The sequence below is a fragment of the Pituophis catenifer genome, unplaced genomic scaffold (genome assembly GCF_029215685.1).
Source record: "Pituophis catenifer annectens isolate HBS135680 unplaced genomic scaffold, rPitCat1.0.hap2 SCAF_14, whole genome shotgun sequence".
In the NCBI taxonomy this organism is placed as follows: Eukaryota; Metazoa; Chordata; class Lepidosauria; order Squamata; family Colubridae; genus Pituophis; species Pituophis catenifer.
Window position 1 is genome coordinate 21,730,743 of NW_027256894.1, and position 13,917 is coordinate 21,744,659.

Sequence of the window (13,917 nt, forward strand, 5' to 3'; positions counted from 1 at the left end):
CTCTTTTCTCTGACTGGGACAAAGGGAATGTAAATACATGTAACAAAAGGAGACAGACTAGCCCAGCCAGATTATCAATACTTTCAAAATCTTTCAGTTTGTAGAATTCAGCTCCAAGCGTACAAATTGTGAAACGGCTGCAGCCACAAGCTTTTTCATTATTTTCCACCACTTGCTGCCTTTACAGCTGGGAAAAGAAAAATAAAGTTGGGCCCATTTCATAGATGCAGTGGCTGCAAATTCAACACAATACCAAACGTACAGCTAACAAGATCCAAAGGCTCAGGTTTTGGCAAGCCTACTTAAGCTACACATACATTTGCAAGAAGTGAATGTCGTTCTGTTTGATTTTGGATTCAGGGAGCTGAAGTCCATGCCTGTCTGGGGGATTCTGGGAGTTGAAGTCTAAAGGTTGAGAACCACAGCTCTGGGGAAACAAGTTGTCCAAACAAGAGCATTTCCGTTAAGCAAAGGTTATGTAAAATGGTGCTTGTTGGAGAGCAGATATCGCCTGGTTATCTCTTGGTTGTCCCAGAAATTACACAACCCTTCCTTTTTTGTCAACTCTTTGAGATAATCAGGCCCAGAAATAGATTGTAGAGAGTCCAGGAATGAGAGGAGAAATATCTTGAGGCTTTGACAAATAGACTGTAAAGGCATGGTCCAAAGACTGGGTGAGAGAACCACACAAAGATTTGGAGGAGACAACCAGGAAATCAAACGATATTTGATGCTGGATATGAGAAACACAGCTGCAGGTACAATGATTCTCCATGCCTTTAATCATCTCCCCTATTGGTTGCGCTGAACAATTTAACATTTGGTGGAACCTGTTGCGTCAGGTGGCTGCCGGGCCCAAGGCTGTGCGTAGCCTTGTGGTGTTCGTGCAGTTTTGGCAAGACGTTCAGAAAAGTTGAAGTCTTACGAAGTGGAAAGGAGGACGTAGCCTTTACTGGAACAGCTATCCCCAGAAGAATAATGCCCTCTTTGTCCTTAAAGCTCTACAAACCTCACCTGATCCCCACACAATGACAGGTAGGAGAAGAAGCAGGAAGAGTCGAAGGCAGCAGGTGGTAGCTTTTGTGTTCCACAATAGGGGGTTATGTAAACTTGAATCGGAACAAGTCTTAAATAACTGGGAATTTCCTTCTCTCGGTTGTCTCCTGGGAAAGAAATACCACCCGTTGGTAGCTAGGGCAGGAGGCAGTATCAAGTTTTAAGGTGCAGACTGTTCTCAAGAATGGAACGAGCAATTGCCTACTTTTACCGTTCAGTTTAACATTTTGAAGGTAGTTCATTTCCTTGTTTTGCAAACAGATGATATCATAAGCCTTGGCTAAGTTTAGCTGCTTATCTGCCACCCCATTAACCTTAGCTATATATCACTTCTGGACTTTGGGATTCAAACGATGCGCCACTAGCAATGGACAAAGAGTAATCTTGAGCAAACTATCAGCTCTATAGAGATACGCAATAGCTCAACTGGGTAACAGGAGACCCTGGAAATGTTTTAAGGTACAACCGAAATTTGTGAAGTTATTAGTCCTCATCATCCTTTGCTCCAAAGTTCTCTGGTGGAGAACTTTCAAGAAGATGTCTATTGTCATTGACTGCTCGACATGCAAAATATTGGTCATTGATTAACATTAGAGCATGCAAAACATGTATACACTCATACAATAACCTAGTTGAGGTTCTCCAGAACTTGTGCATGTCATCCCTCACGCTAATTTGCAAAGAGAATAGAAGCTGCATCTGTATTATTTTGCATCTGTTAGCCAGAGCAACTGATTCTTCTCCAACCTGGTGCCCTCCAGAGATGGGAGTACCCATAGTGCCCAACCAACAGGGCTGGAGGATAATGGGTTTTAAAGTTCAATATTGTAGGAAGGCTCGAAGGAGAACTAGGGAGAAACTATAAAACACAAATCCTGTTTTGTAGCTTTGTTTTGTTTTTTGTGAATTTAAGAGTTTCCATCTATTATCTAGAAGCTAAAGAACTAAGTGAGACTATAGTTGAGTTTTCTACTATGGACAAAAAAAAAGGAGGGGAGGGGCTTTTTGCTTCCAGGAGACAAATGACCTCTGTTCAGACAAGTAGCTGTTTTAAAATATATATATATACTTTTGACTGTCATATGAAATGGAACTTGAGTAAAAAAAAATATTGAAGATGAAATGGGAGATTGGAGAGAGAAAAGACAAGCTGCATAGTTCTGTAAATCCAGGTTGTTGTTTTTTTTTTTGTTTTGTTTTTTAAAGTGCACGGTTTCTTGTTTTTCTGTCTGGCTTCCTCTTCATTTCCACCATTAAGCATGTGGATTTTATTTTTGTAAAAATTCAGCTGGGAGGGAGTGAAGTCACATTCCTCAGATTCCAGAAAAGAAGACAACCTGACATTTTGTATGTAAGCCACTCTATGCCGGAGTTCAAAATTGCTGAAGGGGGTTTACAGTGTATAAACTGGAGGAAGAGTTACTACTTTGGATATCTCGGGAGCAATGGACAAGCATGATGGGGAATGGAGTTCCTTCCTTAAACTTCTATCCATGAAAGACTGAAGAAATAAAGTGATATCTTCATGAGATGGTGCCAACCTGTAGAAGATCCAACTGGCTGGAGGGTGTTGAGTCACTTTTCAAACTGAATACAAACACACCCACACCCTCCACACATTTGTTGACTTCGACCCAAGAACCAGAAACATCAGACCGTGTTCAGCCTTTCTCTAATTCAGTTTCAAATCGAAGTTGGTCAACCCCGTCATTGGTGACGAATATCAATTACAGATCTGGAGGGACAGAGTCTTCTGCCTGCTTTAGTGTTATTAGATGGGCTTAGCAATCTAGAGTTTTGCAGTGTTTTGTTCCCTCTCAGCTCTTCCATGCTCCATTTCTCTCTTCCATCGTCACTTTCCTGTGGTATTTTGGTGGATAGATGGATGGATTTTGGAACCGGTGAGGCCAAATGACTTCTAATTGCCCCTACAGTAGACTTTCTGCTCATTTCCAGGTGGGGGGGAGGGCTTCCAGTTCCATCTCTGATCACCCTTAAGAATGGAGCACCCAGAACTTCTGGAGGGAAGCCAATTCACTGATTAATTCTTCTCACTTGTCAGGAAATTCCTCCTTAGTTCTAAGTTGGTTCTCTCCTTGATTAGTTTCCATCCGTTGCTTCTAGTTCTGCCTTCAGGTTTGTGTGTGTGAAAGTATTTAAACTATGAACATATAAACCTTTCCAACAAGATATTGTTTTCTTCTTTCTGTTGGTTACTTTCTTTTTTTTTTTAATTGAAATATTTCCTTTTATTTATTTAACAACACTATCATCTTGAGTTCTGAAGAATGTGTATTGAAAGAAAGAAAGAAAGAAAGAAAGAAAGGGGAAGAAGGAAGGAAGGAAAGAAAAAGGAAGAAAACAACTTTTTTGCTTTTCAAAGAAAAAAAAACAGGAGGAAGGGAAGAACGAGAAGAAGCTGAAGGAAGAAGAATTAAGTTTTTAAAAAATTAAACAACCAACAACATATGTACAGACTGAAAAAACTTTGCTGAGCTAAGGAGGGAGAGAGAGAAAGAGAGAGAGAGAAAAAAATAAAACAGAAAAAGGAAGAAAAAAGTCTCAGCAGGGACGGGCTCGGAAGGAGAAATCAAACGGAAGATGTTTTAATGTGCAATTAAATTAAAAATGCAAAAACCGAGAGAAGGAAAGTCCTATGTTCTACTTGGTGGCTATAGAAGCAATCTATACAAGAAAAAATCAGTTCAGGCCCTTTTTCCCCTGGGCCGGAACGACAGTGTTGTGATACATTTTTAAAACAGAGCAAACATATTGCTTAACTTTTGAGATGTTTTGACTGTAAAAATATTAGTTGGTGGGAGCCAGGGATGGGAGGACAATGGAGCAAAGGAAAGGGACAGTGACTTTCTTTTGCACTGAAAAAAAAGTCCCTTCTGTTTATGTCCCTCTTATAATAAAATTTGCCTTGCAGCCTGGGAGCCTCAGCCAGAGTAGAGTTGAGGTTTGGAGCCAAACTAGCAAAATTCTGGACCCCTTTTGAAACCTGGCAGGCGTTTCGAGCCCTTGATACCCAGGAAAAGAAAATGAAAAGACATGTCAGCAAGTGTTTTAGTGATTATGCATTTTCCACTTGCGGTTCCTGGCGTGGCCTTCTTTCAGATTCCAGGTTGCTCTGAGTATCGGAATCTGCTCGCGTCTCTACCCCAGAACAGCCTTAAGCTTCCTTTCACACAAAGGGGAATAACCGATGTTACATTTCAAGAGAAGTCAGGGAATTTTGAAATTAACGCAAAATACCCCGTTTTTCGTGCACGGCCCAAAGCGATCCTGCAAACAACGGGCTTTCCTTTAATAGGCACTGAACTGCTCTGATTCTGCGAAACAGATGTTTTCCAAAAAGCCTCCTCTTACACAAATTGCAAAAAAAAAAAAAAAAAAAAAACCTCAAAATTATTTTTTGGCATTAAGGAATGGATCGAGATAAGAGTCTGTTACCAGTTTTGGAGAAGACTTCATCTTTTAAAAATGAGAAGACCTGTTTCTAGATTTACTGACAACTTTAAGGACGGATTTAATCCCATATTGAGCAAATGGATATTCTCTTGACTTTTTCAATTAGTTTTCCCCACCCACCCCCTTTTCTGTTATTTTAGTTTAAAATTTCATTTATTGGCTAACTTATAGAAGCTCTTACTGGGTAGGGCTCGTAATAACCCCAGTCGAATTTCTGTCTCAATATTCACCAGTCCTCTTAAAGGTAAACACAGGGAGGATGATTTATGGGAAAAGAGGGTGGTTTTCTATTTTTCCAAAAATAGAGAGCAAACAAAACGTTCAGGTTCTGAATTTTGCAAACCAGAGGACATTGATTCACCTCCATTAATCAGGTATTTGCACAAGGAAGGATCCATTCAGAGACATCCGAAGACTTCAAAACACATACGGGAAACTCATCTGCAGTTTTAGCCCATGAGTCAAAAAGAGAGAGCGCGCCGGAGACTCATCTGCCTCGACTCAAGGAAAACTAGAAACACCCTGGATTATTCTGTGGCTCCCAGTGTTATTTTGCTTTTACCAAACCGCAGGCAAAAAAAAAAAGAGAGGCTGGATCGAAAATAGCATTGGAAACCACTAAAATATTTCTTTTTTAAAAAAAAAAATGGCTTTCCTGCATTAAATTAGCTCAATGTTTTTCCGTTACAGCCTGGCACGGCAACGTGGACATTAGAAGAATGGAAGGAGAAGGGAAAACACTTCTGGGGAAGGGCAGCTAGATGGTGATCAGAACCAGATACCAGTTCTTCTTGCCTGGAGAGGACAGTGGATGTTAGGAATTTAGGACTATTTTTACCCTATAGAGCATCTTGTGAAATTAGCCACCTACTGCTGTAGAGGGTGTTGAAATGCTGATTTGGGATCTGTTGGATGGAAAGCACTGGAAGATGCTGTAAATCTCTAGGGTGGAATTGGTTGCAGAATGAAGGATTTGGAGGCCTTCAGAAAACAGAAAGTTTATAAAAGATGAGGATGGATGTAGACATTATGGACATTCCTTCCTATTATCTTGGATGGATGGATGGATGGATGGATGGATGGATGGATGGATGGATGGATAGATGGACGGAGACCAAGCATTGGATTAGGGTTGGAGACACCCAGCTTCAAACTTATCTTCAGCCATGAAGTTCATAAGTTGCCTTTGGGAAAGTTTTTTCCAGCCTAACCTACCCCATGTGGACATCTTCATGTAAGACACCTTGGAACTCCTGAAGTAAAAGCAGGATATAAATCTAAGCAACAGGCATATAAAATCTCTATCCTGCCGCAAAGTTCTCTGGGTAACATAGAGCTATCCAATAAACTGCTTGATATCACCCACCACCCTGGGTTCCTTACCTAAAATTGTATTAAACCATGAGTGGTTGGGCATCATAGTGCCATTGAGTCATTTTCAACTCCTAGTGACCACATACATAGGCCTTCTGCAGGAAGATCAGCTCCCAATTGGACCTTCACATCTTCCAAGGTTGCCTTCATCACCACCATGACTGAGTCCAACCCCGTGACTGTTGATTGTCTTCTTCTCTTCCTTTCCACTTTTCCCAACATTAAAGCTTTCTCCAGGGAGTTAGGTCTTGGCATAGTTAGACCTTAGCACCCAACATGCTGAGCTGTGAGTACCAACCGTAGTAGTCTTTCTACTATGCATTAAATTAAACCAAGGAAACCATGTTACAAATTGGCATGTTACAGGAACTCACTCCTTTAGAATCTTTATGGATAGGGATACGATTGCTTAATCATGGTTTGTTAAATAACCCTCTTTTGGCTGGGTTTGTGCATCAAACACACCTCGTCCCATTTGCTCTCAAGATCTGTGGCTACCTGAGGCAACGATGGAAGCGGAACTTGCATCAACATGATTTCATCATCAACATGAAAAATGCAAGACGATAATGAACGAAATAATTCTGGCAATGGGCCCAGCTCAAGATCATTTTTCTTTCCTTCAAGGGTCTCGCTTTAGCAAATGTCAGGGTGTTAAAAGAAACCATCACCCCTACATTTCACCTTCTGTCACAGTTAAGCTGAAATGCTCCTCACCACCTGGTATCCATTAAGAGTCCCATGGAGGCATCTTAAACACCAGCTGCAGCTCCTGTTGATGGTTTCCGGCATGAATCCCATTTAGAGAAGCAGACCTGCAGCCTGCCCATCTGCCTATATAAGTCCAGACCCATTTCTATTCTCCTTGGAGAATTTCTACTCGGCTTCAACTTCCCCTCCAGACATCTCGCTGGAGACAGCCGCTGAGAGAATAATTAATAAACTCAACATGAATATCTCTCTCTCCCCAACCCCTCTCTCTCTCACTCACTCACTCTCTCACACACACACACACCTCTTATGGGTATGGTGTCAGTTGCTATAGAGAAATTGAGGAAAATCTCCATGCTTCGTTTTCCTTCATCTTTCTATGGCTCAGTAGAGCCCTTTTCATTGTTGTCCTTGAGATCTAAAGTCTTGTAGCTTGAAGTGCCTCAAAGTATGGACTGTCTTCATGTAGACCAGGGTTTCTCAGTCTTAGCAGCTTTCAGATGGGTGGACTACAAGTTGAGGTCCATACAGCTGACATCCACCTAAATTCAAAGTTGCCAAGGTTGAGAAAGACGGATGCGGACAAAGAATAATAAGGGAAGCTGTGATGAAGCTACCTAACCTGGAGTATTAGGAGGAGACCAAAACCTAGAGGTGAACTAGGGTATCTGCAGAGCACCCTGCCTTGACTATCCCAAAAGCATGTCAAAACTGGAGATTTTGCTTCTGCTAAACCACATTATGTTCTTATGACAGCAGCTGGTTGCCATAGAGATGGGATGAATAGCAAAAATATTGGAAGGAGACTCCAGCCACTGTTTTCTGAGCTTCCTACCGTATCATCCAGCGCAGTTGGAGGTCAGAGTCCATTTGGTGCCATGTCTTCTTTTTGGTGCTCTGCCTTGAAGGCCAACATTTATTTATTTAGTTTTGTTTCATTTCTCTACTCATTTGTTGACCCTACTTGGGTCTAAGGTTTTCTTCCAAGTATAGGCCATCTCATTGCACATCATCTGGTTTGTGGCATGCTCTCTTGGCAGCTGGGCAGTGGCCTGAATTTAGAAAAGGAAAACAACCCAATCAAACTATAACTTGGTTAATAGACACTGGAGCTGACCAACCAAACACCCACTAAGTTTAGAGTTTCTTAATCTGGCCAATGAAATGCTCCACTCAATTTTCTGGCTTCCGATTGATTTGTGTCATAAAGTCGTAAAAAGGGATCACATGACCCCAGGGAACCTGCAGCCGTCATAAGTATGAGTCAGTTGTCAAGCATCTGAAGGTGGATCACATGACCATGGGGATACACAACGGTCATAAGTGTGAAAAAGGGTCATAAGTCCCTTTTTCACTGCTTTTGAAACTTCGAACAGTCACCTAAGCGAACTGTTGTAAGTCAAGGACTACCTATGCATTTTAGGTCATCTTAATGTATTCTTTAATATATTTATTACAAGGGATAAATATGTACAAGGAATGGAAGCGATGGCTCAGTGGCTAAGACGCTGAGCTTGTCAATCAAAAGGTCGGCGGTTCAGCAGTTCGAATCCCCAGTGCCGCGTAACAGGGTGAGCTCCTGTGACTTGTCCCAGCTTCTGCCAACCTAGCAGTTCGAAAGCATGTAAAAAAATGCAAGTAGAAAAAATAGGGACCACCTTTGGTGGGAAGGTAACAGCGTTCCGTGCGCCTTTGGCGTTGAGTCATGCCGGCCACATGACCACGGAGACATCTTCGGACAGCGCTGGCTCTTCGGCTTTGAAACGGAGATGAGCACTGCTCCCTAGAGTTGGGAACAACTAGCACATATGTGCCAGGGGAACCTTAATGCATCCTTTAACCATCTATTTTTCATATCTGCATCCAGCTATTTTTCCTCCACTGCCCACATTCTGCCAATCAAAGGACAAATTCTGGCTGAATGCCTGCAGCCCACAGCCCTGCTGGCCTCAGTCCGTCCTCCTCCTCCTCCTCCTCCGAAGATTGAACCCTCACCCCCGTTTGACAGCTGCCTCTTAAAACTCCAGAGTACGTGCGGATCAATCTCGGCAGCCTCCATCCGCATGCAAAGAAAGAGGTTGTTTGTCTGAGGTTTCTGCAGACAACGTCTTTGTCAGAGGCAGAGCCCACGAGGACGCATGTACTGGCCTGTGAATGGTTTCCCGCTGGCCCGCATACCTTATCTCTGAGCTCACCCTCTCTGCGGCAAGCTGGGCATGGAAAGGCATGCAAGGCGCAGATTCTTTTGCTTTTGCTGCTAATTGCAAAAAAACCCAAACGATGCCCAGGCTGTGCAGAAGTTCTGCAGCCTGGCTGTTTGTTCCTTGGAAAAGCCCTGAAGGAAAGCAATAGCATTTAAGACTTATATACCACTTTGCAGTACTTTACAGGCCTCTCTAAAAGATTTACAGGGTCAGCCTATCCGCCTTCCCGCCCCAACAACCATCTAGGCAGTGGTGAAATCCAATTTTTTTTTACAACCGGTTCTGTGGGCGTGGCTTGGTGGGCGTGGCAGGGGAAGGATACTGCAAAATTCCCATTCCCACACCACTCTGGGGCTGATATTTGCCGGTTGTGCGAACTACTCAAAATTTCCGCTACCGGTTCTCCAGAACCTGTCAGAACCTGCTGGATTTCACCCCTGAATCTGGATCCTTCCAAAAATGGAAGGCTGAGTCAACCTTGAGCCAGTTAGGATCGAACTACTGACAGTGGGCAGAGTCAGCCTGCAATACTACATTCTAACCAGTGGTGGGTTGCTCCCGGTTCGGACCGGTTCGCAAGAACCGGTAGTAAAACCGGCAGGTGGCTCCACTCACTGCCCCGGATGTCGTCATCGGTGATCTGTGCATGCGCAGAAGCTTTGCACGATCCCATTGCAAACCGGTAGTAAAGGTAAGTAGAACCCACCCTGATTCTAAAGATTGCACCAGGAAGGAAGGAAGGAAGGAAGGAAGGAAGGAAGGAAGGAAGGAAGGAAGGAAGGAAGGAAGGAAGGAAGGAAGGCACTTAGACTTATATACCGCTTCACAGTGCTTTCCAGCCCTCTCTAAGCAGTTTATAGAGTTAGCCTCTTGCCCCCAATTATCTGGGTCCTCATTGTACCCACCTCGGAAGGATGGAAGGCTGAGTCAACCCTTAGCCAGTCAGGATCGAACTCCAGACTGTGAGCAGACATTTGCCTGCCATGCTGCATTCTAACCACTGCGCCACCACAGCTCTTAGGTAGCCCTTGGCATATTCACCTCTCGTAAATTTCCACAACCCGCTTAACCCAGTTCCCCGTTTCCAGCTTGGAGCCATCAACTAAGTAAGCAGGACTGGCTTGGCAAAACACACTAAGCCATGTTTCTCCAAGTTGACAACCTGAAAGTGGGTGGACTTCCAATTCCCGGAATTGCTGGCTGGAGAATTGTGGGAGTTGAAGGCCTCAAATCTTCATGCTGCCAAAGTTGAGGGACATTGATTTAGAACATAGTCCTTGAGTTATGACTATAATTGACTCCACAACTTGAAGATGCATGGACTTCCAATTTCTGGAATTGCTGGCTGCAGAAATTCTGCGGGCTGAAGTCCACCCAGCTTCAAGGTGTCAAAGGTTGAGGAACAGTCATTCAGAGTGTAGTCCTTGACTTACGAGTGTAATTGATCCTGCAACTTGAAGATATATGGCAGGGGTCTCCAATGTTGGCAACTTTACGACTTGTGGACTTCAACTCCCAGGCTGAGGAACTCTGGGAGTTGAAGTCCACAAGTCGTAAAGTTGCCAACATTGGAGACCCCTGATATATGGACTTCCAACTCCTGGAATTGCCGGATGGAGCATTCTGGGAATTGAAGTCCACCCAGCTCTAAGGTGTCAAAATTAAAGAACCCAGCATTGCTATAATGTATAACTATGGCTTAGTTAGTGCAGGGTTTATAATTAGATCTCGGAGTCTGGATGTTTGTACTTCCTTTTCAGTGTGTGGAGCCAAAGTCCTGCTCTGAAGTCCCACCGGACTTGCAAAGTCGTCTTGAGAGGGTACAAGCGACTTGTTTTTTGATAAGCAGAGCCAGGAATCTGCTTCTCCCGGTCCAAAGTTCATTGAACTTCTGCAAAGCTGCTTGCCAAGGAATTCTTAGGCAGAACAGCACGCTCTAAAACCCTGAGCAAGGAGTGGGGGGGGGAGAGGGGGGGAGGTGAAGGGGGTTTGCGAGTTGACAAGAAACAAGAGCTTCTGATGGGTGATGACAACCTCTAACTTGTTTCAGATTGGGGCAAATTTCCCGCTTCACCCAGGGCTTTTGCGGCGATCTTTGCAGGTAGCAGAAAACTACCTGCCTGTAGATCTGATAATGTTACCTAGTTGGGTCATGAAATGTCTGCAAGAAAACCACCAAGCTCAGAGAGCTCCAAGGACTCTACAGTCCTTCTCCTCCTCCTCCTCCCCTCTGTAAATCCCATTCTTTTCTAGCACTGATGATGTTATGGATTATGAAATGTCTCCAAGAAAACCACCAAGCTCAGAGGGCACCAATGACCACCAAGCAACTCTAGGTATTGGATTGTCAAGGATTCCTCATCAATCGGAGTTTGGCACGTTCATACATCCTCTTCTTCAGCTGAGAAGAATCTAATCCAGCTGCCTGGAATCTGCCCACCTCAATTTCTGGATTCCTTCATTTTTTTTTTGCCTTTCTCAGTGGGGATCCTCCTTTCAGCCTTGAATACAAATCACTTTTTTTAAAAAAAAAACAACAACAAACAACCACAACTTTTCCTTCTGAAGTGACAACTGTGTGTGCGTATGTGTACCAGGCCAATAGAGTTTGTTGCTTTTGGGTGTTGCATCGTTTGTCTTGCCTGTTGTGTGAAGACAGCAATCCACTCTACCAATTGCTCTTACTATCCTTTGGTAGAGAAATAGCTTTTTTTTAAAAAAAAAAAAAAACCCCGACACAATCCGGTCATCATTTTTGCAAAACCACCAAAAGAGAGAAATGCAACTTTTCACTGTGGTTTTCCACAAGCTAATTTTGCTTGGAAAAGGAGACCGACAAAATCGCTAGGATTTTGGCCAGCGAAGGTGAAGGGATTTTTGGTTTACTAGAGCAGACGGGAGACTGCTCAGAAGAAAATATTTGAGATTTGGAGATGGAGGAGGGATTCTCCCACTCTCTTTTCCACACACACACACCCAAACAGTGGTGAAATCCAATTTTTTTTTACTACCGCTTCTGTGGGCGTGGCTTGGTGGGCGTGGTGTGGCTTGGTGGGCATAGCAGGGGAAGGATACTGCAAAATCCCCATTCCCACTCCACTCTAGTGGAAGGACACTGCAAAATCCCCATCCCCTCTCCACTCCTGGGGGAAGGACACTGCAAAATCCCCATCCCCTCTCCACTCCTGGGCGAAGGACATTGCAAAATCTCCATTCCCCACCACCACCACTCCAGGGGAAGGATACTGAAAAATCCCCATTCCCTCCCCACTCTGGGTCCAGTCAGAAGTGGTATTTGCTGATTCTCCGAATTGCTCAAAATGTCCACTACCGATTCTCCAGAACCTGTCAGAACCTGCTGGATTTCACCCCTGCCCCCAAAGCACAGGTGTGAGTTTGGAAGCTCAGATGGAAGAGCCAAAAAAACCCCAACTTCCTTTGACTTCAAGAAACTTGAAGGAGTTGGAATTTGATTTTAAGCTCTTGTGGACCGGCAGAGGTAGAAGACCTGGCTCATATCCTATTTGACTGTTGCTTGTATAAGGGGGTGAGACACAGGTACCTTGGTCCATATACCAAACGAAGGACCCATTGGGATCCCCAAATCAAAACAACTTATGGTACTTTAAGGGCAGCCAGAACCTGAAAATAATATTTAACACAGCACAGTCCTTAAAACAAAATGGTTCAGTTGAGATCTGCCTACGGGGGACTGATTGGGGTAGATTGTAAGGGTGACACTGAAATATAATTTGATGTCATTTTACTCTATTTCATATATTTATGCATCAAATTAGATTTTATCTTAGCCTATAATTATTGTATTTTACCCTATCTTTTATTTTAAATTGTTTGTATAAGGTTTTCTTGGTGATATGTGTTTGCACCTTGTGCTTTGAAATGGCCTATAGCAGGGGTCTCCAAACTTGGCACCTTTAAGCCTGGTGGACTTCAACTCCCAGAATTCCCCAGCTAGCTGGCCGGGGAATTCTGGGAGTTGAAGTCCACCAGGCTTAAAGTTGCCAAGTTTGGAGACCCCTGGCCTACAGGCTAATCAATAAAGCTAACTGAAACTGAAACAGATTTTAAGCTCATTGCTTATTTGAAACAAGATTATGACAGCCTGAAAGTTAGACCCACAATGTACCCAGGATGGGATGGCACAATTTGGAGACCCTTTTCATGTGACAAGTTGAATCCAGGTTCTCGAAGCTGCAACGGGCCGTCTCTCAATTTGCACAACCCCGAGGATTCTGTGCAAAATCAGAAACAGTCTGGATCGGGCGTGAAATGGTTTCCTTGCTTGTTTCGGGGGCTCCTCCTGTTTTCCCCAGGAAGCCAGGTTACGGCCTCCGTCTGCCAGGGAGGTGCCAGGCTCCTGACACAACAATAAGCCCGTCTGTGGCTGGTCCCGGGGTCACAGGCGTGTTTTGTGTGTGTTTCCCGACAAGACTAATCGTTTCCTTCTTGCCCTGGGTGACATTTTGAGTTGGCTGGTTTCCTTTCCACACTTTTATCTGCAAAATCTCCCTGGAGAAACAAAGCCTGGTGCATCCAGCCAATTGACCCGTCCAGCGGCAGTGACGTTTGAAGGGTTTCCCACTCCAACCTCCACACCCTGGGAAGGAAGTGCGCTCAAAAGCTGCGGGTTCAGCTCCTTCCCTAGAACTCTCTGCCGCTGCGAGGAATTCAGGTAGTCCTCGGCTTACGACTGGGTGCTCAGCAACCATTCAACATTGCAACCGATCCCCCAAAGACATCCAGATCCAGTGACATATGTAGGTTATCCTGCCCTCATCCTCCCAGAGGTGAAATCCAGTAGGTTCTGGCGAACCGGTAGCGGAAATTTTGAGTAGTTCGGAGAACCGGCCAATACCACCTCTGGCTGGTCCCAGAGTGGGGAGGGAATGGGGATTTTGCAGTATCCTTCCCCTGCCATGCCCACCAAGCAGCACCCACCAAGCCATACCACGCCCACCAAGCCACGCCCACAGAACTGGTAGTAAAAAAAATTGGATTTCACCACTGCATCCTCCACGCCTCTGGAAGGATCTGCCCTCCAACGTTGTATGTGCCTAGTTCTTTCCCTAGAATTCTC